Raw genomic sequence first — 25,663 nt, forward strand, 5'->3', positions numbered from 1 at the left:
CCACAGCTGTGGCTTATATCAATCACCAAGGGGGCACGAGAAGTCGTGCGGCTCAGTGAGAAGTGAATCATATTCTGTCTTGGGCAGAAAACAACATCCCTTGCCTATCAGCAGTTTTCATTCCAGGGATGGGGAATTGGCAGGTGGACTACTTGAGACGCCAACAATTGTTCTCTGGAGAATGGTCCCTTCACCCCAACATCTTTCTGTCAATATGCCAAAAATGGGGAGTTCCGGACATGGATCTGTTTGCGTCCAGGTTCAACAACAAGATCGACAACTTTGTGTCAAGGACAAGGGATCCGATGGCATATGGAACAGATGCCTTGGTCTTTCCATGGGATCAGTTTTTACTGATCTTTGCATTCCCTCCTGTTCTATTGCTGCTTCCGCGTCTCCTACACAGGATCAAGCAAGAGGGAAAGGAGGTGATTTTGGTGGCCCAGGAAATCTTTGTTTGCTGAGATTATAAGGATGGCGGTAGGGGACCTTTTGGACCCTGCCCCTCTGGCCAGACCTTCTTCTCTCGCAGGGTCTGGTGTTCCATCCTACCTTACAAACGCTAAATTTAATGGTTTGGCTATTGTGACCCAGATTCTTCTAAAGGACCGTGGGCTGTCAGCTTCAGTAGTTTCTAACTTGGTTAATGCTAGGAAGCCGGCCTCCAGAATCCTATATTAGAGTCTGGAAGGCATATGTCTCTCCTAGTGTGAATCCAGGGGTTGGCACCCCAGGAAATGTATCCTATGTAGGATCATTGAGTTCCTACAGATGGGATCAGTGATGAAGCTGGCCTTGAGCACTATCAAGGGCCAGGTGTCTGCCTTATCTGTGTTTTTTCAACGACCACTTGCTTCACACTGTCTGGTTCGTAACCTTATCCAGGGGGTAACCCGGATTAATCCCCCAGTTAAGTCACCCCTGAACCCTTGGGACTTAAATTTTAGTCCTGTTGGCTTTACAAAAACAGCCTTTTGAACCGATTCAAGATATTCCCTTGATCCGCTTGACTAGGGAAATGGTTTTCTTGGTTGCCATAGCTTCTGCAAGGAGAGTATTGGAGTTGGCTGCTCTTTCCTGTAAAGAGCCATATTTGATTATTCATAAGGATAAGGTTGTATTGCAGCCTCTTCCTAATTTTCTACCAAAGGTAGTGTCAGGTTTTCATTTAAACCAGGATATTGTTCTGCCTTCATTTTTTCCAGAACCTCGTTCTGTGGAAGAAAAGTCACTACATTCTCTTGATGTGGTGAGAGCGGTCAAGGTCTATTTAAAAGCGACTGCTCAGATTTGAATTTATTCTTCTCCTCAGTCTTCACGAGTGAATCGGGGGGCTTCAGTAACCAAAACTGCAGTGTTTATCCTCATGACACAACACAGGAAGCACCTACATGGTTAACAGAGGATGGAATTAAAATTAGACTTGAGAAACTTAACATTAATAAATCACCAGGACCAGATGGCTTGCATCCGAGGGTACTTAGGGAACTCAGTCAGGTGATTGCCAGACCGTTGTTCCTAATTTTTACAGTCTATTGACTGGAATGGTACCGGCTGATTGGAGAAAAGCCAATGTAGCACCAATATTTAAAAAAGGGCCCAAAAAACATCCCTGGGAATTACAGACCAGTTAGCCTAACATCAATAGTATGTAAACTCTTGGAGGGGATGATAAGGGACTATATACAAGATTTTAGTAATAAGAATGATATCATTAGCAGTAATCAGCATGGATTCATGAAGAATCGTTCTTGCCAAACTAATCTATTAACCTTCTATGAGGAGGTGAGTTGCCATCTAGATAAAGGAAGGCCCGTAGACATGGTGTATCTGGATTTTGCAAAAGCATTTGACGCAGTTCCCCATAAACGTTTACTGTACAAAATAAGGTGCGTTGGCATGGACCATAGGGTGAGTACATGGATTGAAAACTGGCTACAAGGGCGTGTTCAGAGGGTGGTGATAAATTGGGAGTACTCAGAATGGTCAGGGGTGGGTAGTGGGGTTCCCCAGGGTTCTGTGCTGGGACCAATCCTATTTAATTTGTTCATAAACGACCTGGAGGATGGTATAAACAGTTCAATCTCTGTATTTGCAGACGATACTAAGCTAAGCAGGGCAAGAACTTCTCCGCAGGATGTGGAAATCTTGCAAAAAGACCTGACCAAATTAATGGGGTGGGCGACTACATGGCAAATGAGGTTCAATGTAGAAAAATGCAAAATAATGCATTTGGGTGGCAAAAATATGAATGCAATCTATAGACTGGGGGGAGAACCTCTGGGGGAATCTAGGATGGAAAAGGACCTGGGGGTCCTAGTAGATGATAGGCTCAGCAATGGCATGCAATGCCAAGCTGCTGCTAATAATAAAGCAAACAGAATATTGGCGTGCATTAAAAGGGGGGGATCAACTCCAGAGATAAAACGATAATTCTCCCGCTCTACAAGACTCTGGTCCGGCCGCACCTGGAGTATGCTGTCCAATTCTGGGCACCAGTCCTCAGGAGGGATGTACTGGAAATGGAGCGAGTACAAAGAAGGGCGACAAAGCTAATAAAGGGTCTGGAGGATCTTAGTTATGAGGAAAGGTTGCGAGCACTGAACTTATTCTCTCTGGAGAAGAGACGCTTGAGAGCGTCTCTATACTGTACTGGTGACCCCACAATAGGGATAAAACTTTTTCGCAGAAGAGAGTTTAACAAGACTCGTGGCCTCATATTAAAATTAGAAGAAAAGAGGTTTAACCTTAAACTACGTAGAGGGTTCTTTACTGTAAGAGCGGCAAGGATGTGGAATTCCCTTCCACAGGCGGTGGTCTCAGCGGGGAGCATTGATAGCTTCAAGAAACTGTTAGATAATCGCCTGAATGACCGCAACATACAGGGATATGTAATGTAATACTGACACATAATCACACACATAGGTTGGACTTGATGGACTTGTGTCTTTTTTCAACCTCACCTACTATGTAACTATGATTTGTAAAACAGATGTTTTGTTTGTGTTGCCAGACGGTCCTAAAAGAGGACAGGCGGCATCGGAATCTACCATTTCTAAATGGATTTGTCAAGTGATAGTTCAAGCTCATGGTTTAACCACTTGACGACCGCCTCACGCCGATTTACGTCGGCAAGGTGGCACGGACAGGCAAAATCACGTACATGTACGTGATTTGCCTTCCGCGGGTGGGGGGTCCGATCGGACCCCCCCCCCCGGTGCCCGAGGCGGTCGTCTTTTCTCCCACGGCGATCGGAGATGAGGGGGAGGCCATCCGTTCGTGGCCCCCCCTCGCGATCGCCGCCGGCCAATGAGAACATTCCTTTGCTGCTGTATGCTAAACAGCAGCAAAGGAAATGATGTCATCTCTCCTCGGCTCGGTAATTTCCGCTCCGGCCCGAGGAGAGAAGACAAGTGAGTGAGTGCACAACACACACACACAGTAGAACATGCCAGGCACACAAAACACCCCGATTGCCCCCCCGATTCCCCCCCCCCCTGTCACAAACTGACACCAGCAGTTTTTTTTTTTTTTTTTCTGATTACTGCATTGGTGTCAGTTTGTGACAGTTAGTGTTGGGACAGTTAGTATTACCCCCCCTGTAGGTCTAGGATACCCCCCTAACCCCCCCTAATAAAGTTTTAACCCCTTGATCACCCCCTGTCACCAGTGTCACTAAGCGATCATTTTTCTGATCGCTGTATTAGTGTCGCTGGTGACGCTAGTTAGTGAGGTAAATATTTAGGTTCGCCGTCAGCGTTTTATAGCGACAGGGACCCCCATATACTATCTAATAAATGTTTTAACCCCTTGATTGCCCCCTAGTTAACCCTTTCACCACTGATCACCGTATAACTGTTACGGGTGACGCTGGTTAGTTTGTTTATTTTTTATAGTGTCAGGGCACCCGCCGTTTATTACCGAATAAAGGTTTAGCCCCCCAGGCAGCGTCAGATTAGCGCCAGTACCGCTAACACCCACGCACGCAGCATACGCCTCCCTTAGTGGTATAGTATCTGAACGTATCAATATCTGATCTGATCAGATCTATACTAGCTTCCCCAGCAGTTTAGGGTTCCCAAAAACGCAGTGTTAGTGGGATCAGCCCAGATACCTGCTAGCACCTGCGTTTTGTCCCTCCGCCCGGCCCACCCAAGTGCAGTATCGATCGATCACTGTCACAAAACACTAAACGCATAACTGCAGCGTTCGCAGAGTCAGGCCTGATCCCTGCGATCGCTAACAGTGTTTTTGGTAGCATTTTGGTGAGCTGGCAAGCACCAGCCCCAGGCTGCGCCAGATTAGCGCCAGTACCACTGACACCCACGCACGTACCATACACCTCCCTTAGTGGTATAGTATCTGAACGGATCAATATCTGGTCCGATCAGATCTATACTAGCGTCCCCAGCAGTTTAGGGTTCCCAAAAACGCAGTGTTAGCGGGATCAGCCCAGATACCTGCTAGCACCTGCGTTGTGCCCCTCCGCCCGGCCCAGCCCAGTCCACCCAAGTGCAGTATCGATCGATCACTGTCACTTACAAGGCACTAAACGCATAACTGCAGCGTTCGCAGAGTCAGGCCTGATCCCTGCGATCGCTAACATTTTTTTTGGTAGCATTTTGGTGAACTAGCAAGCACCGGCCCCAGGCAGCGTCAGGTTAGCGCCAGTACCACTAACACCCACGCACGCAGCATACGCCTCCTTTAGTGGTATAGTATCTGAACGGATCAATATCTGATCAGATCTATACTAGCGTCCCCAGCAGTTTAGGGTTCCCAAAAACGCAGTGTTAGCGGGATCAGCCCAGATACCTGCTAGCACCTGCGTTTTGCCCCTCCGCCCGGCCCAGCCCAGCCCACCCAAGTGCAGTATCGATCGATCACTGTCACTTACAAAACACTAAACGCATAACTGCAGCGTTTGCAGAGTCAGGCCTGATCCCTGCGATCGCTAACAGTTTTTTTGGAAGCTTTTTATTGAACTGGCAAGCACCAGCGGCCTAGTACACCCCGGTCGTAGTCAAACCAGCGCTGCAGTAACACTTGGTGACGTGGCGAGTCCCATAAGTGCAGTTCAAGCTGGTGAGGTGGCAAGCACAAGTAGTGTCCCGCTGCCACCAAAAAGACAAACACAGGCCCGTCATGCCCATAGTGCCCTTCCTGCTGCATTCGCCAATCCTAATTGGGAACACACCGCTTCTGCAGCGCCCGTACTTCCCCCCATTCACATCCCCAACCAAATGCAGTCGGCTGCATGAGAGGCATTTTTATGTCCTCCCGAGTACCCCTACCCAACGAACCCCCCCCAAAAAGATGTCGTGTCTGCAGCAAGCGCGGATATAGGCGTGACACCCGCTATTATTGTCCCTCCTGTCCTGACAATCCTGGTCTTTGCATTGGTGAATGTTTTGAACGCTACCATGCACTAGTTGAGTATTGGCGTAGGGTACAGCATTCCACAGACTAGGCACACTTTCACAGGGTCTCCCAAGATGCCATCGCATTTTGAGAGACCCGAACCTGGAACCGGTTACAGTTATAAAAGTTAGTTACAAAAAAAGTGTAAAAAAAAAAATATATATATAAAATAAAAAAAAATAGTTGTCGTTTTATTGTTCTCTCTCTCTCTATTCTCTCTCTCTCTATTGTTCTGCTCTTTTTTTACTGTATTCTATTCTGCAATGTTTTATTGTTATTGTTATTATGTTTTATCATGTTTGTTTTTCAGGTATGTAATTATTTATACTTTACTGTTTACTGTGCTTTATTGTTAACCATTGTTAACCATTTTTTTGTCTTCAGGTACGCCATTCACGACTTTGAATGGTTATACCAGAATGATGCCTGCAGGTTTAGGTATCATCTTGGTATCATTCTTTTCAGCCAGCGGTCGGCTTTCATGTAAAAGCAATCCTAGTGGCTAATTAGCCTCTAGACTGCTTTTACAAGCCGTGGGAGGGAATGCCCCCCCCCCCCACACCGTCTTCCGTGTTTTTCTCTGGCTCTCCTGTCTCAACAGGGAACCTGAGAATGCAGCCGGTGATTCAGCCAGCTGACCATAGAGCTGATCAGAGACCAGAGTGGCTCCAAACATCTCTATGGCCTAAGAAACCGGAAGCTACGATCATTTTATGACTTAGATTTCGCCGGATGTAAATAGCGCCATTGGGGAAGCATTTTATCACACCGATCTTGGTGTCATCAGATGCTTTGAGGGCAGAGGAGAGATCTAGGGTCTAATAGACCCCAATTTTTTTCAAAAAAGAGTACCTGTCACTACCTATTGCTATCATAGGGGATATTTGCATTCCCCGAGATAACAATAAAAATGATTAAAAAAAAAAATGAAAGGAACAGTTTAAAAATAAGATAAAAAAGCAAAAAAATAATAAAGAAAAAAAGAAAAAAAAAAAGCACCCCTGTCGCCCCCTGCTCTCGCGCTAAGGCGAACGCAAACGGCGGTCTGTCGTCAAACGTAAACAGCAATTGCACCATGCATGTGAGGTATCGCCGCGAAGGTCAGATCGAGGGCAGTAATTTTTGCAGTAGACCTCCTCTGTAAATCTAAAGTGGTAACCTGTAAAGGCTTTTAAAGGCTTTTAAAAATGCATTTATTTTGTTGCCACTGCACGTTTGTGCGCAATTTTAAAGCATGTCATGTTTGGTATCCATGTACTCGGCCTAAGATCATCTTTTTTATTTCATCAAACATTTGGGCAATATAGTGTGTTTTAGTGCATTAAAATTTAAAGTGTGTTTTTTCCCCAAAAAATGCGTTTGAAAAATCGCTGCGCAAATACTGTGTGAAAAAAAAAAAAATGAAACACCCACCATTTTAATCTGTAGGGCATTTGCTTTAAAAAAATATATAATGTTTGGGGGTTCAAAGTAATTTTTTTGCAAAAAAAAAATAACTTTTTCATGTAAACAATGAGTGTCAGAAAGGGCTTTGTCTTCAAGTGGTTAGAAGAGTTGGTGATGTGTGACATAAGCTTCTAAATGTTGTGCATAAAATGCCAGGACAGTTCAAAACCCCCCCAAATGACCCCATTTTGGAAAGTAGACACCCCAAGCTATTTGCTGAGAGGCATGTCGAGTCCATGGAATATTTTATATTGCGACACAAGTTGCGGGAAAGAGACAAATTTTTTTTTTTTTTTTTTTGCACAAAGTTGTCACTAAATGATATATTGCTCAAACATGCCATGGGAATATGTGAAATTACACCCCAAAATACATTCTGCTGCTTCTCCTGAGTACGGGGATACCACATGTGTGAGACTTTTTGGGAGCCTAGCCGCGTACGGGACCCCGAAAACCAAGCACCGCCTTCAGGCTTTCTAAGGGCGTGAATTTTTGATTTCACTCTTCACTGCCTATCACAGTTTCGGAGGCCATGGAAAGCCCAGGTGGCAAAAAACCCCCCCAAATGACCCCATTTTGGAAAGTAGACACCCAAAGCTATTTGCTGAGAGATATAGTGAGTATTTTGCAGACCTCACTTTTTGTCACAAAGTTTTGAAAATTGAAAAAAGAAAAAAAAAAAAGTTTTTTTCTTGTCTTTCTTCATTTTCAAAAACAAATGAGAGCTGCAAAATACTCACCATGCCTCTCAGCAAATAGCTTGGGGTGTCTACTTTCCAAAATGGGGTCATTTGGGGGGGGGGGTTTGTGCCACCTGGGCATTCCATGGCCTCCGAAACTGTGATAGGCAGTGAAGAGTGAAATCAAAAATTTTCACCCTTAGAAATCCTGAAGGCGGTGATTGGTTTTCGGGGCCCCGTACGCGGCTAGGCTCCCAAAAAGTCCCACACATGTGGTATCCCCATACTCAGGAGAAGCAGCTAAATGTATTTTGGGGTGCAATTCCACATAGGCCCATGGCCTGTGTGAGCAATATATCATTTAGTGACAACTTTGTGCAAAAAAAAAAAAAAAAAAAGTGTCACTTTCCCGCAACTTGTATCAAAATATAAAATATTCCATGGACTCAATATGCCTCTCAGCAAATAGCTTGGGGTGTCTACTTTCCAAAATGGGGTCATTTGGGGGGGGGGGGGTTTGTGCCACCTGGGCATTCCATGGCCTCTGAAACTGTGATAGGCAGTGAAGAGTGAAATCAAAAATTTACACCCTTAGAAATCCTGAAGGCGGTGCTTGGTTTTCGGGGCCCCGTACGCGGCTAAGCTCCCAAAAAGTCCCACACATGTGGTATCCCCATACTCAGGAGAAGCAGCTGAATGTATTTTGGGGTGCAATTCCACATAGGCCCATGGCCTGTGTGAGCAATATATCATTTAGTGACAACTTTTTGTAAATATTAGTTTGTAGACGCTATAACTTTTGCGCAAACCAATAAATATATGCTTATTGACATTTTTTTTTACCAAAGACATGTGGCCGAATACATTTTGGCCTAAATGTATGACTAAAATTTAGTTTATTGGATTTTTTTTATAACAAAAAGTAGAAAATTTTTTCAAAATTTTCGGTCTTTTTCCGTTTATAGCGCAAAAAATAAAAACTGCAGAGGTGATCAAATACCATCAAAAGAAAGCTCTATTTGTGGGAAGAAAAGGACGCAAATTTCGTTTAGGTACAGCATTGCATGACCGCGCAATTAGCAGTTAAAGCGACGCAGTGCCAAATTGGAAAAAGACCTCTGGTCCTTAGGCAGCAGCATGGTCCGGGGCTCGAGTGGTTAAAGAGGAAAATTTCTCCTTTTCATATTAAAGCGCACTACACCAGGGCTGTTAATACTTCTTGGGCAGTGCATCACTAAGCCTCCATGGCTCGGATCTGCAAGGCCGCAACTTGGTCTTCAATCCATACATTTACCAGATCCTATCAAGTAGATGTAAAAGCTCATGAGGATATCGCCTTTGGGCGCAGTGTACTGCAGGCTGCAGTATAAGTCCTCTGGTCTCTTGGTGCCCTACTTTTGTTGTCTGCCTCCTTTCAGTTGGCATTGCTATGGGACATCCCACATAGTAACTACTTTGGCTCTGTGTCCCCTGATGTATGAAAAGAAAATAGGATTTTTAAACCGGCTTACCTGTAAAATCCTTTTCTTTGAAGTACATATTGTAAAGCGCTGCGTAAACTGTTGGCGCTATATAAATCCTGTATAATAAGTACATCAGGGGACACAGGTCCCTCCCTTCTTGGTATAAACGTGTATTGCTTTGCTACAAAACTGAGGTACTCCCAGTAGTGGGAGGGGTTTTATAGGGAGTGCACTTTTTGTCTTGGGGCGTGCTAGTGTCCATCACCTGAAGGTGGCCTATAACCCACATAGTAACTACTATGACTCTATGTCCCCTGATGTACTTCAAAGAAAAGGATTTTTCAGGTAAACTGTTCTAAAAATCATATTTTTTTTTTTTTTTTTTGTCCATCAAAGAAAACTCTGGCGCAAACCCAACACATCACATCCCCCAAAGAACACCATCCCCACAGTGAATCATGGTGGTGGCAGCATCATGCTGTGGGGATGTTTTTCAGCAGTCAGGACTGGGAAACTGGTCAGAATTGAGGTAAAGATGGATGGTGCTAAATACAGGGATATTCTTGAGCAAAACCTGTACCTGTGTGATTTGAGGCTAGGACGGAGGTTCACCTTCCAGCAAGACAATGACCCCAAACACACTGCTAAAGCACCACTTGAGTGGTTTAAGGGGAAACATGTAAATGTGTTGGAATGGCCTAGTCAAAGCTCAGACCTCAATCCAATGCAAAATCTGTGGTCAGACTTGGATTGCTGTTCACAAGCGCCAACTATCCAACTTGAAGGAGCTGGAGCAGTTTTACAAGGAGGAATGTTCAAAAATCCCAGTGGTAAGATGTGACAAGCTCATAGAGACTTATCCAAAGCGACTTGGAGCTGTGATAGCCGCAAAAGGTGGCTCTAAAAAGTATTCACTTTAGGGGGGTGAATAGTTGTGCACATTTACTTTTTCTGTTATTTTGTACTATTTGTTTGCTTCACAAGGAAATAAAAATCTTCAAAGTTGTGGGCATGTTCTGTAAATTAAATGATGCAAATCCTCAAACAATCCATGTTAATTTCAGGTTGTGAGGCAACAAAACACGAAAAATGCAAAGGGGGTGAATACTTTTGCAACTGCACTGTATATGATTTTGCTCCTGTATAAATCATTAGTAAGACTTCATCTGAAATATGGAGTTCAGTTTTGGGCACCAGACCAAAAAAAGGATTTTGGGGAACTTGAGAGAGTACAGAGAAGAGCAGCCAAACTGATAAGAGGCATGAAGGAGCTTGGCTAGGGGGATAGATTAGAGGAACTGAATCAATTCTCTTGAGAAGTAGACTAGGGGGGATATGATCAATCCATATAGTGAACTTGGTGTTGAGGCTTCTTCACAGTAAGAGCTGTGAAAATGGAATAAAACCCCTCGAGCTGGTTCTGTCCATCTTAGTAGATTGCTGCTTTAACCACTTCAATAATGCAATAATGGGCAGCCAGATCCTCCGCCCTAGCCAACTCTACAAGAAGGGCCCTGTGGCTAAAGACATAGCAGGGGGACTGCGCGTCTAAAGCCAAACTTTGCGGGATCCCATTTACAGGGGACTTGCTGTTCGGGCCAGGGGGTTGGAGAAAGTGCTGGACTGTACAGCGGATAAAAAGGTGTTTCCGCTGAAACGCAAAACAACCTGGAGTCAGCCACAGCAGAATAAAAGGAGGCAAAGAGGGGACACAAGATCCCGTTTTACAGCACCCAAGACGGATAACCAGAAAAGACCTTTGGTTCAGAGAAGGAAAGGCAAGGGAGGGGCGATTTTTCGTCCTCCTTAGCAAACCTGCAAGAAACTATGACAAATTAGTCAGTGGGAGGAAGACTGGGGGCCTTCCTCTCGCAATGGGAAAAGATATCCTCCAACCGGTTTATTTTGAGAACGCTAAGAGATGGCTATCCATCTACGGTTCTCAAGATAATCCCCCAAGCAGGCTTTACACCACCAAGCTTCCAAAAAACAGAAAAAAGGCCAGAGGGTTAATGAGAGCCATAAAGTATCTCCAGAAAACAAGGAGTAATCGCCAAGGTACCAAAGGAAGAAAGAGGGCAGGGCTTCTACTCCCACATATTCAGAGTACAAAAACCCTCGGATGGTTACTCCAATCCTCAACCTCAAACCCTTAAATTTAACTTACAAAAGATTCAGAATGGATTCCATATACTCAGTGAAGGCTCTATTGCCTCCATATGCGTACCTACAAATCCCGATACATCAGTTGTCCAGAAATTTCTAAGGTTAGCAATAGAAACAAAAAGGAAACCATGCACCTTCAATTCTGAGCTCTACCCTTCGGCCTTTCCTCTTCACCCAGAATTTTTACAAAAATTTTGGCAGAAGCTCTGGCACCATTGCGAGTGAAAGGCATATCCATCATTGCCTATTTAGACTACCTTCTCCTCTTTGCAGAATCTCCCCGAAGATTACTAGAAAACCTCAAATACACACAGACATTCTTAGTAGATCTAGGTTGGCTGATAAATATAGAAAATTCCAACCTACAACCCACTCAACAGGTGACATACTTGGGATATATAATAGACTCAACTCAACAAAGAGTGTTCCTACCCAAGGAGAAGATAGAAAAAATTCAAAAGGAAGTAAGAGCAATGCAGGCCAATCTACCATGTGCTATAAGACAGATAATGTCAACGCTGGGGTTACTAACCTCTGCAATCCCAGCGGTGCAATGGGCAGGCCTACATTTTCACCCACTGCAGAAAATGCAGAACACACAGGTTCTAATACCAGCAAGGTTAAAAAAAAACCCTATGGTGGTGGAGGAGAGCAAAAAATGTAAACAAAGAATGGCTGTGGATCCTACCCATTTCCCAAATTCTAACCACAGACGCAAGCGGAGTAGGGTGGGGAGCACATTTAGGCTCCCAGATAACACAAGGGACTTGGGAGAAGGAAGAGGACGAGATCATCCAATTGGAAGGAATTGAAGGCAGTATGGTTTGCGCTTCAATCCTTCCAGAGAGTTGAGAGGCCATCATTTGCAGATCAGGTCTGACAATCGAGCCCTGTAGACTTTAGCAGAGGATATCTTGAATTGGGGAGAGGGAAACACTTTGTCAGCAGTCCACTTAAAAGGGGATTTAAACAAAGCGGCAGATTTCTTCAGCAGGAAGAAAGTGAGAGAAGGCGATTGGGTACTAAAACAGGTATTTGAACAGATTACACAAAGATGGTGAACACCTCAGGTGGACTTATTTGCCTCAAAGCAGAAAGGTTCGAGCATTCTTCTCTCTGAAAAGAGGATGGAGCGCTCGGGGTAGATGCGTTTAGCACAGAGGTGGACATTCAACAAATGTTATGCCTTTCCCCCACCAGTACTACTACCAGCGGTAATAAGAAAATTCCATGCAGAGAGCACATCACTGATTTCCATAGCACCTCACTGGCCCAGGAAACCGTGGTTCTCTATGCTCAAAGAACTCGCTGTAGAACCCCCCTGGTTACTACCAATCCAGGAAGATGATCTTCTCTCCCAGGGCCCAGTGTACTGTCCCCAAGTGAAAGGGTGGAACTTGGCCGCCTGGTATCTGAGGAGCAGCTGCTGAAAGCAGAAGGGTTCTCAAGCCGTTTAATAGACACACTGCTGAAAAGCAGGGAAGTTGATACAGGTAACCTCTACCAGAGAGTTTGGAAGTGTTTTAACAGATGGTGCCCAGAGAACACCTTCAAAGCACAAAGCTCAGTGGCAGTCTTAGAGTTTCTACAGAGTGGTGTAGATAAAGGACTAAGCCTTAGAACATTTAAAGAGTCAAGTCTCAGCACTGTCGGTTTACCAGGAAAGATTGGCATCCAATCCATGGATAATCAGACTCTTTAAATTATTGAGCAGGCAAAGACCGATGGAGTACAGCCGTTCCAAAGTGGGACCTGTCATTAGTGCTGCAAACTATGATAGCAGACCCCTTTGAACCACTAAGAATTTGCAGCCTGAAGATACTGACACTTAAAGCAGTCTTCTTGGTAGCTATTACTACAGCCAAAAGGGTCTGAGATAAAGGCCCTATCAATCAGACCCCCCTTTTGTCAGATTTTCCTGGACCGCATAGTCTTTAAAATGGATCCGGGAATTCTGCCTAAAGTGGCCTCGAAATTTCACAGGCCAAGAAATTGTTACCATCATTTTGTCCAAACCCTTCTAAAGAACAAGAAATAAAGTTCCTTAATTTAGACGTCAGGAGATGCGTCTTACATTATTTAGAGGTAACAAAAACACTTAAGACTGATTCCTTATATTTTCTGGAGCTAAGTAAGGGCACAAGGCCTCAAAGCGCACCATAGCCAGATGGCTAAGGGAAGCCATTGAACAGGCTTATAAGTTAGGAGGCATGCAGATCCCAGAGGTTATCAGGGCACACTCCACGAGATCAGTGGCAGCGTTGCAGGCAGAGAGCTGGAGCAATGCCAGAACAGATTTGTAAAGCGGCAACATGGTCCAGCTTTGCCACTTTTGTAAGGTACTGTAGAGTGGACTTTTGGTCGGCCAAAGATCAGACCTTTGGACGCAAGGTCTTACAAGCTGTGGTCCCGCCCTAGCGGTAATTGCTCGTTTATCCTCTCAGGTGGCTGTCCTGAAAGACGATTAGGGGAAAAACGAAGTTGCTGGTAACGTTCTTTCCTGGAGTCTTTCAGGACAGCGGGGTACCCACCAAAATGTATATTAAAACATAAGATTTCCTTACAGGAAATGTGATATAGCTGACTATGTGTATCATATGTTTTTGTCTCCCCAGCGGACTGGAGGTGCTCTTTAAAGAACTGAGGAGACAGCAGGGGAGGTAAGTAACTTTGTTTTTTTTTTTTACTACAAATGGAGCTTTTTTTGTTGGTGCCATTTGATCACCACTGACTGGTTTTATATTCTGCGCTACAAATAAAAGAAGTTTTCTTTTTGTTTCTGTTAAAAAATGTAAAGTGTGTGTGTGTGTGTGTGTTTTTGTTTGTTTTTTTTTTTTTGTTTTTTTTTTTTTCCCCTTTTTTTTTTTTTTTTTTTTTCCTTCAGAGCCACTGATTGGCTCTCCTCTACTTGCACCTTATCAGCGCGAATGGGGGCTGATAAATGGGCAAGGTTGATCCAGGGAATATCTGTTTGCCTCGGGGGGGGGGGGGGGGGGGGTGGAATAAGGAAGGTGTTTTTTTTTTTTTTTTTTTTTTTTCCCCTGCTGGAGCAAATTGGACCATGCTTTGCTTGGGGTTTTTTGCCTTTCTCTGGATCAACTGTCGGTCTAGGATTTTGTATAAGATTGTATGTATTATTATTTATTTATTTTTTCCTTCCCTTTTTTATTGGTTGAACTAGATGGACTTGTCTTTTTTCAGCTGACTAATGTAAACTTTTCTTTTATATTGATGGAGGAACAACGGCCTCTTCCCCACAACCCACCAGCCAGGGTTGTGGGTGTCTGTGGGCGGGGGACTTAAAGGGAGCTTCCAGATTCCGATAACAAGAAGGGGTGCCCCCCACTGTGTGAATGAATATATGGGTTACGTAGTACCCCTACCCATTCACCAAAAAAAGTGTAAAAAGTAAGGCCACAACACAAATTTTTGACAAGTCCTTTTTATTAGGAAAAAAAAAAAAAAAAAAAATTCCCCTGGTGGAGATCCATCGTCCATCCTGCCACCTACCCAATTTGAGGGGGGGGGGGGAGGGAACCTCCAGCTCCGACAAACTCCTGCCATGTGACAGCTCCTAAATAGCTAAGGGGCGGGGCCATCTGGTGACCTTCACCAGGCGGCACTGCCTCCTTGTGGTGTCACCGACCGCAAGCATGCTGGGTCGGTGACATCACAAGGAGACTGCCACCTCAAAGGTTTTACCGCTTAAATGAACAGGGCCATTTTTTGCGATGCGGCACTGCGTTACTTTAACCGACAATTGCGCAGTCGTAATCAAAGGGTTAAATGCCTAGGTTTGCTTTGTAGAAACACAGGATCAAAGCCTTCCCCGCTGACAGAATGACAATCTGCCTAGTTTACATAGGCAGACTGCCCTTCTGCTTGTGTCCCGAATGTTTGACATGTCCTGGTGGACCCACAGATTGGCTCCTGGTGTGTCCGTCCCAGAACCGAAGTGTAAGATCATGTACTAGGTACGTGATCTGGTGCAGACTTGCCACAGTAAATGTATGTAGGACAGTCACTATGTGTTTTATAAAGGACTTGTCAAAAAGTCGTGTTGTGTCTTTGCTAGGTGAATGGGTAGGGGTACTATGGGCGTAATGACGTCACCGATAAGATTGTCCTGCATGTTTTGTCCTGATGGACGTCACAGGGGCAACAGTTGCCCGAGTGACTGTCCATTAGAATGAAACGCATAGGGCAGTGTAAGAAAACCATTAGAAAATGTCTGGCGCAAGCTCGCTCTCACGGGTGGCTGCAAATGCCCATAGGCACCAATGTGCATGCGCGATGGACTGCGTGCACGCGCAGGTACGGATCCCTAGTGCCAATTGGCGCAAGACTGCCTATTTAAAGGGTGCCCTGACCCCTTATCAATGCTGACTGGTCTTCAGCTGTTCCCTGATAGCCTGAATCCTGCTTGATACCGTTGCTGAACTTGGCTTTTCTTTTCCCTGCTTCTGGACTCTGCTGTACTCCTGATTACTGGTTCCTTATCCCGGCTTCCCATTTGACCTTGCTTCTGCCTAATGCCTTGGTACCCTGCTGCTCACCTGCTACCGACCACAGCTATCCTAGTGACCTCGCCACTGTTCCCTGCTTGGCTCAACACTGCCATCCGGGACTCTGCGACTACGGTCCTGCGACTTTCTGCCTTCCAAGGGTCGCATCCTCTGCTACAAGTTTCCGGGTCTACATCTGCAGGCACTCGTGTGCCTCCTGTCCCTCGGCTCCCTCTGTTCCCACTCTTACTCTGAGTCTTAGTGGTGACACCCTCATGCCCACCTGGACATTCTGTACACTGTTTTTATTGCATGTGTAAGACTACTTTTCTAATGTGGTTTTAAACATTCTGCACAATGAAGCACTCTTCTTCTCTTCACATGAGTGTGAATCTACAATTGACTGCATGTGTATGTGATCCCTGGATGTGGTCTGACAAGCATTGGAGGTCATTGCATTCAGGCTGCTGAGCCTGCTCTCTTGTGTTTGTATGATTTGAAGTGGGGCTTCCATCCATCCGCTAAAGGGTTTTCATACCAAGGCACAGTCAGACCTGTAATAATGTCTTAGGCTCTGGTAAGAGGCTAATCTAACCTTGTGGGATACACTTTGGGGGTGGTGATCACCGGAAGCACTGGAATTTTAGATTTTATATGAACTGCACGACTGGAGCACTTGGCTTTGCACGTGTAATCGCTATTTAACTGGGACCTATTCTTTTCTCTGGATTACTGCATGAATTCTAAATATTATGGAACTATTGATATATATATATATATTTTTTTTTGTATATTTGCTTTCACTGTGTCTTTATTATATTTTGTTGAATAATGAATTATGCCTAGCACTGCATTTTTTTTTTTTTTTTTATGTATATTCTTTATTTTATGTGAAATGGTGAGTGCAGCTGTCCATATTGGATTCATTATGATTTCACTTGGGCTGTAATTTGAACTGTATACACTTGGAGCAGAACATCCATTTGTTTTATTTTTCTTTAATAACCTTTTGTGTATAAGCTTCCAGAAAAAACATTTATCAGCATTTTAGGATTACTGTGAATGTTTTAAAATGTCACTAACGGCAACAGTGAGTAAAAAAACATTTAAGATTAGAATCTTAATTTTAAAGAACTGGTAAAGAATTCCTATTCGGTATTACATTTGGTAGAGGTTATGGTATTTTGCGCCTTTGGTATTAGTCTGCACTTGTTGATACAGAAATTTCCATTATTAGAAGTGATTTATCAGCATGTCTTGATGGCCTTTACTACTTCAGCTCTCATCTGTATTCCCCCTTATGAACCAGATCATTTTTTATATTTCTGCTAAGGACTTGTTTATTCAATAAGTGTCCTCCTCACCTAACCAGTTGTAGGCATTGGGTATGCTACACATGGCTCCTCTGCAGCCTCTGCTCAGCAATCTCTGCCAGCCAGGAGTTGTGAAAATACACCAGTTATTACAGCTGCTGCTGTCAAAGGCTTTCTTAGTCATACAGTATGGAACACAGTATCATTAGGCTATAACATGTGTAAAATGCAGCTAAAGTGATTGTAAAGTCGCTTTTTTTTTTTTTTCTTTTTTTTTTTTTTTTCATTTAAAAAATAACCATGTTATACCTGCTCTTTTGCAGTGGGTTTGCACACAGCAGCCCAGATCCTCTCCTCGGGTCCCTCTTCCGCTCCCCTGGCCCCTCCCTCCTGTTGGGTGCCCCCACAGCAAGCAGCTTGCTATAGGGGCACCCGACAAGAGTCATAGCTCCGTGTATTCAGACACTGAGCTGAAGCCTGCCCCCCTTTCTATTTTCATTGACTGACTTTGACAGCAGCAGGAGCCAATGGCGCCACGCTGCTGTCTCAGCCAATGAGGAGGGGATTCCCAGACGGCTGAGACATTCCTGCAACATAGCTGGAGCTAGAGGGACCTCAGGTAAGTATTAGGTGTTGCTGGGGCGGCTGTTGCACACAAAAGGCTTTTTATCTTCATGCATAGAATGCATGAAGATAAAAAAAACTTGACTTTACAACCCTTTTAAGTGACTGGACACTGGCTTTTTTTTTTTTTTTTTGTAATGTCCTTAGGTAATTGAATTAATCCTCCTCTGCTGAGAGAAACATAACACTTTTGCTATGGAGGTTTTTCTCTTTTTGCTGTGACTGCAGCCACTGTGGCTCCTTCTGCAGCTCGGCAATGTTGACCTCTTGGCTTTTCTTTGGGGGAAGAGTAGCTGAACATGAACCCTGTTGGTTTGAAGAATTGCGGCTTTTCTACAGTCTTGCTGAAATGCACTGGATCCTCTAGTAGTGCAACATGTGTGCCCCAGGCTGCTTTATAGGTCCAGTGCTGTGATCTGCCAGCAAAGCACCTCTTTAAAGACCCCTGTCTGAGCATTAGGGAGGGCAAAGCCAAGATGGGGTATCCCCCATTTAAAGCCTACCTGCAGAGCTTCAGCAATGAGTAAACTGTTTTCGCAGTGTGGAGCTGGGATGACAGTTTCATTTTAGTTCTGATGCAATTTCCTGCATTGGCGCATAATTCATTGGCACTATGCCTGCATCACCTCATTTCCAAATGGTTTACTGCAGCTACTCACCTTGCCTCTTGGTTCCAAGACTTCTGCTTAGTAATGGGGTGCCCCAACTTCTTGGAGAAGCATGATGTCTGCCTTCTGGTCTCCAGAAAAACTCAATGACTGGGTCCAGAGTGTAATTTCCCTAGGATACAAACTAAAACGTAGACAGGTTGCAAAATGAAAGGAGGGTGCAGTGTGCTCTGTCTATTTTTGCTGGTAGCACTTCTTGCACCAGCCCTGCTCCCCTCCCCCTCCTCTCTGTGGTGCCGTGCTACGTGCTGTGATTGGCCAGGCAATCTTCTGGGACACGTCACAAAAGAGGGTATCCCCCCAAGGGTCTGTATCCTGGTGTAGTTACTTTGGGGGTTTTCTGCCCAGTAAGTAGTGTATTGCTATGGTTGGAAGTTGGTGATGATTATTATTATTATTATTATTTTTATTTTTTTTTAAATTTTTTTTTTTAGAGGCTGATTTTCCTTCTGTCTGTGTGTGTCTGTGTCAAACAAGTGACTAAAAAGTGGCACGCTCATGTAATAATTTGTCCACATACAAGTGGTAACCCTTTCCGAATAAGGGTGACACTAAGTCCCACACAATCTTGCCAGCGCTCCCTATGTAATCTAGGAAGTTCTCCGGCTCTACGTGACTATTTCTTCCCTCGTAAACCATAAAATTATATGTATAGCCTGTCACCCTATCACAGAGCTTATACATCCTGACCCCATATCTGGCACGCTTGCTGGGAAGATACTGTTTGAAACACAAGCGGCCAGAAAACTTGATCAGGGACTCATCAATGCAGACAACTTGATAGGGAGTAAACAAGGCTGCAAACTGTTGCTTGAAGTGGTTTACGAGGGGCTGAATTTCGGAGAGCCGATTGTATCCATGGTTACCCCGAGGACGACAGTTCATTGTCTTTGAAGTGCATGAACCGCAAGATCTGCTCATATCGTGCCCTGGCCATGGAGGCAGAGAACACAGGCATATGGTGAATTGGGTCAGTGGACCAATATGACCGAAACTCACTCTTGTTAGTTATGCCCATGAGGAAGGATAGTAAGATCTTAAATTTGGAAACCGTAATAAGTTTCCAATCTCTGGCAAGGGTCAAATGGGGATTAGCGACAATTAATTGACCAGCATACAAATTGCTTTGGTCCACAATAGATCTATCGAGATCTTCCATGGAAAAACAGCGAATAAAAATCAAGTGAAGTAAAATTAACTGTTTCCACCTGAATTCCGAGTTGGCCAGTGAATGGGGGAAGTACGGGTGCTGCAAAAGTGTTGGGCTCCCAATTAGGATTGGCAAATGCAGCAGGAAGGGCAGTATGGGCTCAACGGGACTGTCTTTGTGTTCTTGTTGGCTGCGGGACACTAGTTGTGCTAGCCACCGCACCAGCTTGAACTGCACATATGGGACTCGCCACGTCACCACATGTTGTTGCAGCGCTGGTTTGACTACGACCAGGGTGTACTATGCCGCTGGTGCTTGCCAGTTCACCAGAAGGATGAACAGCACTAATACTGGCTCTCTGCTCCATACAAGAACCATGTGGTTATTGCACTTCAACAGCAGAACTGGGTCGGGTACGCTTAACCTTAGCTCTGACGACGGAGTTGTGTTCCCTGCCATCTGTCAGGGTGCCGCTGCTGTCTACAGGATCTTATTCAAGGGGTTAAACCTTTGAGTAATATACGGCGAGTGCCCTGATGCTATAAAAAACAAACTAGCTAGAGTCACACGTAACACTAATATGGTGATCACTGGTGACAAGGGGTGAAAGGGTTAACTAGGTGGCAATCAGTGGGTTGAAACCTTTATTAGGTAATATATGGGGGTACCTGACGCTATAAAAACCTGACGGTGAAACTAATCAACTAGTGTCACCCGTGACACAAACACGGCGATCCATTAGTGACACTGGCGACAGGGGGTGAAAGGGTAACTGGGGGGCGATCAAGGGGTTAAACCTTTATTAGGGGGTAACCTAGACCTAACACTTACTTCAGTCACAAATGACACCAATGCAGTGATCAGTGAAAAATCTGAAAACTGCAATTAGTTACATGGCATTAAGGGGTTAACTGGGGGGGTGGCAAATGTACCTGTGTGCACTGGTGTTGGTATAGTGTTGTGCAACTCACGGTTAGATGTTATCTCTCCTCACTGGAAGCAAAGACTCCACAAGGAGAGATGGCATCACTCTAAATTCTGCCGATTTTACATTGGCGTGCGGCGGTCGGGAACTGGTTAAATTGGCATCAGTGTCAGCGATGGCTAGGATGAAGAAGGAAACAAAAAAGCAAAATGTGCACTATTATTTTTGGGCTGTACTATGGGCATGGGCGTCCGCATAACTTTTCAAGGGGGGGGGGGGGGCGCATCATTTTAAGGTCACTCATCCTCCGCCCCTTTTCAACGATGTAATGAATGGGAGGGGCTTAGTCATTATCATAACAAGCGCAGGCATGCAAAGGTTTGAGAAACCTGATGCAAAAGCTTCATAGAAGGATCAAGCTGCCATTGTCTGATTGTAAGTATTTCTAATTTGCACTGGGAACACATGTGTTTTATATAAGAGATAATTCATCTCCACTTTGTATTGGAAGTTACTCAGGCATACCATGCCCATATAAATAGCCTAGAGAATGTAGATCCCTTTTTTTTTTTTTTTTTTTTTTTTTTTTTTTTATAGCAATACATGTTGTGGGTGCCCATATTTTGATCTTGATGAAAACATCTATACTGTATGAGTATTGGAGCCAGTGTACTGTATAAACGTATAAACCCATGGAGAATCAAGCTCATAACCTAGAAACCTGGCTGGTGAAGGGTTGAGGGAATCCCTGTGTCCTAGAGCAAACAGTGGCTGACCTTATGCAAAGCTTAAGTGAGATAACAAGTGGATAGATAAGAGTTGCAGAGTCTGGAAATGCATACAGTCACTCCATTTAGAATCTGTGTAAACACTAGATGTGCCTAAGAAGTCCTCTCCAGCTCACCAGACCAGCTCCTTGTTCTTCTATTGCCGATCCATGGCCACTTTCCACTTCTACATGTGTACATTCTGCTTCTCCCGTACACTTACTCTCCTGATGCCGCCCAGTTTCAAAAAGACCGCGTTTCCATCATCCAGAGGCAGGAGATGTGGCTGCGGCTGATCCTTGAAGGCTGGCCACACCCCCTTCCCTTATTCCTGCCCAGTCACTGCCTTTCTCCTCACAGAAGGCACCATTACATAGCAGAGAGTGCCCAATAGGTAACCTGTGGGGTGGAGGGAGGGATCTGTGCTGTGCCCACATGATTGATGTTTTTACAGACAACGATCCTGCCCGGCCAAGCAGCCTAATTTTAGAGGGGACATACGGTGGGGCATTTGTGGGCGGTGCCGGCCGGATCTACATCTTCTCGACTCTCTACACAGTGGGGTAGGGACTGGAGGCGGAGCCGAGCGAGTGAGTCTGTCAGATCATGTCAGAGCAGCAGCAGTAAGCAGACTCAGAAAAAAGTCTGCGACGGACCGCTCAGCTCTGGAACACCCACTTGTCTTGTGCGGACACCTTGCTGATTCCGGGGGGGGGGCACTTGACCCCCCTTGCCCCCTGCTGCGGACGCCCATGACTATGGGTACATACAACTAGCATACACATATGGTATTGCTGCAGGAGATCGATCTCTCTCTCTCTCTCTCTCTCTCTCTCTCTCTCTGTCTCTGTCTCTCTCTCTCTCTCTCTCTCTCTCTCTCTCTCTCTCTCTCTCTCTCTCTCTCTCTCTCTCTCTCTCTCTCTCTCTCTCTCTCTCTCTCTCTCTCTCTCTCTCTCTCTCTCTCTCTCTCTCGAGCCTTTAGGCGTGAAGTGGTTAACATTGGAAAGATAAATATTTCTCATGGGAGATGAGGATTTTAGTGTGCCCAAGTGCTAGTAATTACTCAAAAGTGATCCTTGTAAAATCAGTAAATTTTATTTATACATAAAATCTAAAAACCATAGAGTGAACAGATCTTCTAAAAGAAGTATCCTATTTTACACATTTTTTGACATACGTTTTGCTGCTGTTAAATTGTGTACTGTATCAAGAACAAATTGTGAAACTACCACCAGTGAATCCTCAACAACACGATGCATCAAACTCCCATGCCGTGAACGAAAGTGAATCTTTAATCTCCAAAACAAACAGTGTAAGCCATAACACATTCAGCAAAATGTATGTCCTGTTACCTGAGCTGCAACAAATGCATCCACCAGCCTGGTCCCATCTACAGACAGAACTACTGAGGGGCAAGCCCTTGGGCTCAAGTCAAAACAGAGGGGGGGGAGGGGGTGGTAAACAAATTGCCATCCACAAGACTCAGGTCACCACTCTTCTTTTTCATAAAAAAAAAAAAAAAAGCCAGCACCAGCAGGAGACAAGGATTTGCGGATGAACCTTTGAGGTGCGTCAATATACTCCTCCCATGGCTTTATCCTCCAACAGACAAAGGGTAAAACTGGCCACGAGGGGGCATGGCCCCAGGTTGACGGTCAATTGCGTAATTATATGACCGGCGTAGAGGCAAACTACCGGCTTGACCTTGTCTAAGACCTTGCTAAATTTGTGTTACTACTCTGGCAAGAAGGAGCGTGAAGAGGTGCACAAGACCTTAGCCACTTTCTGAAAACCATGTTTTATTGCATTGTGGTGACCAGGAAAGAACCTCAGCACAAAGCCAATCAAGAGGGGTTTTGCCTCTGTAACCAAGGATAACCAATAACCACCGGGTAATGAGGTGAGGAAATTACTTGGTATTTGATTATATCATGGTGAAGAGCCCCTATGGCCATGGTCAAGGGAGCAGTCTCATTAGTCACATGGGCAGGCTGTAGAGGTCTTCCCATCAATAACCTCAATGGCAAGTGGAGTGGCACGAAGCTGCAGCTGAATCGAGTGCTTAGTGCCTTTGTGTCCATCTGTGTACAGGCCTGCAGCCCCAGAGTCGACTAGAGCCCGTGTTCTTGAAGGACGACTCAGACCAAGAAAGGGTAACCAGAACTTAAAGGCTTATCCTTCAGGATAACTGGGGACGGAACACCATCTAAGGTCTGTCCCCTACAGAACCTCAAGGTGTGGGCGTTTCCTGGATGGGTAGGACAAGAGTTCAAAAAGTGACCTGCCTGGCCACAAAGGCACAAGCTCTCCCTCCCTCCTCCTAAAGGCCCGCTCATCCACAGAGAGACGTGTGAAGCCCAACTGGTGGACTTGGTACCAGGAGGCATGGGAAGTGAGGGAGACAAGGGTGGGACTGCAAAGCTCCGAGCCAAATGTACAGGAGGCTTCCACAAGCGCTCCTTAAAGAAATGTCTCTCTGAGTCTGGGCTCAATGAGAATGGCAAACGTGATCAACTACTCCAGATCTGTAGGAATGTTTCAGGCCAAAGCTCGTTTGGCTATACACAGGAGTGCAGTTTGTTTTGCACTCCCGTGACCCGTTTTCAGCAGAGAACGAGCTGAAGTCCACTCTCTTCTGATGTCATTCTGTCCAGGCTCCGCATCATCACGACCACGGAGTCGGGATCCGCCTAGATCCCTGGACTGACTCTTGGCTCAGCCTCAACGAGCCGCTGAGACCCTGAGCTGGCTGCTGCTGCCCCCTCCACAACTTGGCACTCCAGTGAGTGAGGAGGGGTCAGAGCTGACAGTCACCAGCACTCTGCTCGGGAAGCTGTGAGAACTGAGTGATCTGTGTTCGATTGCTCGTTTCTCAGTGTAGAGGCGCCGGGGGACAGATGCAGTGTCTGTCTGATGCTGCATCTACCTACGTAAGTATGAATCAAACAAAAAAAACATACTTCTCTATTAAATACAGCTTTCTGCATAGCGGACAGTGCATCAAAATTACCCAATATGCTCCCACAAGCTTTTGGTGGATTTTTCTTTTAAATGGAAATTTGTATTTTCAAATATTGCTCAGTAACTTAATCATTACATGCTTCAACTATACCCGGATCCACGATTGTTAATTTTCCCCTTTTCTATATTTGATATATCCATCACCTCCCTAGCGGAGGGAGTCTCTGAATTTAAGTATTGTTGTGCTTTGCAGCATTTTACTCTTTTGACAGTCACTTGGTTTTGATGTTTGTCATACCAACTGTTACCGCATTTTGTACATGTCATTTATACCCTTATTTTCTAATAAAAACAAAGTGAAAGAGAGGCACTAAGTGGGCAATAGAAAAAAATTGAGAATTCGGAAACAGAAAAAAAAGAAACAAGAAAAAAGTTCACCTTTTTAAAATAAAAAAAATAAAATAAAATAAAAAAAAAAGTTAAATGCACATCTTTTTGCAGGTAAATGTGCATTTATTTAAATAAATAAAATACGGGTGAAACAATTAACATGTTCCAAAAGGTGAACTTTATCCTTAGACAAAAATTAAACTGGGATGGTATGGATGCTAAATTTGTGCCAAGTGTGGCCATTGTATTTATCGCCTAATAAAAGGAGGAAATGGTGTTCAAAAATACACCTGAACGGTTAAAGCTATATAGGAGGTTTATTGATGATATTGTAATCATTTAGGAGGGTGGGGAAGAAAATCTAAGCTAATTTTATGGCCAAGTTGGTTGGGCACACAGCAAAAAAAGTGTCCCTGGAAATCTGTGCACCTTTGCCTTTGTAGATGACAATCCTTGCACAGGCCCTATTGGCCTACAAATTAATTGCTAGTGGGCAGACATATGACCAGGCACCTGACGTAAGTGTCATTGTTCCCCCTGGCCAACAACCCCCCCCCCCCCACCACCTCGGTGGGTGGCAGATCTGTCTCGGAGTGTTGCCCACAACCTCCGTGGATCAGTAAGTAGATGGCCCCCCTCTGTTACCGGGTGCAGAGCGTAGGTTCTCTGGGGTGGTAGGCCCTGTGTTCCTGTACCCCCTTCCTCTGTTTATGGGACTGGCAGGTGGGTGTGAAGTGTGGGACTCAATCCTGCACTCTGGGTGTATTGTCACTCACCGTGGTATGCTGGGGATGCTCTGGGCTGCCTCCTGGCTTTGCCTCTGGGCCTACCTGTGGGCGGTCACACCATATGGTTGGGCTGGCTGTCCCTTTAGGCCACAGCTTTGCGACCTGCTGGCCTGCCATCTTGACTGTGGGCATTTGCCCTTGCTTGTCAGCTGTGTCTGGGAGTCCTGCACCCGTTTCCTGTGTGGCAGGACTGTTATGGGCAGATGCTTGGGCGGCTGGATGCATCGCTGTTATCTTTTTAGTATTCCCCACACCACTGGTCTTTCTGTTGTGCAGAGGGCTCTTCAGCACAATCCACACTATGATTCTGCATTAAATGCGTTTATCCTGAATGGCCTGCAGTACATATTGCATCACAACTATTTTAGTTTGACAACTCCCACTACCTCTAGGTAC

General features: G+C 45.0%; 1 protein-coding gene across 4 annotated transcripts in view; it reads left to right on the plus strand.

Annotated features, from left to right (window-relative positions):
* Positions 1 to 25,663, plus strand: part of MTR (5-methyltetrahydrofolate-homocysteine methyltransferase) — a 1,497,716-nt gene that overhangs the window by 103,441 nt on the left and 1,368,612 nt on the right. The window lies entirely within an intron of this gene.

The sequence above is a fragment of the Aquarana catesbeiana genome, linkage group LG04, assembly GCF_042186555.1.
Source record: "Aquarana catesbeiana isolate 2022-GZ linkage group LG04, ASM4218655v1, whole genome shotgun sequence".
Taxonomy (NCBI): Eukaryota; Metazoa; Chordata; class Amphibia; order Anura; family Ranidae; genus Aquarana; species Aquarana catesbeiana.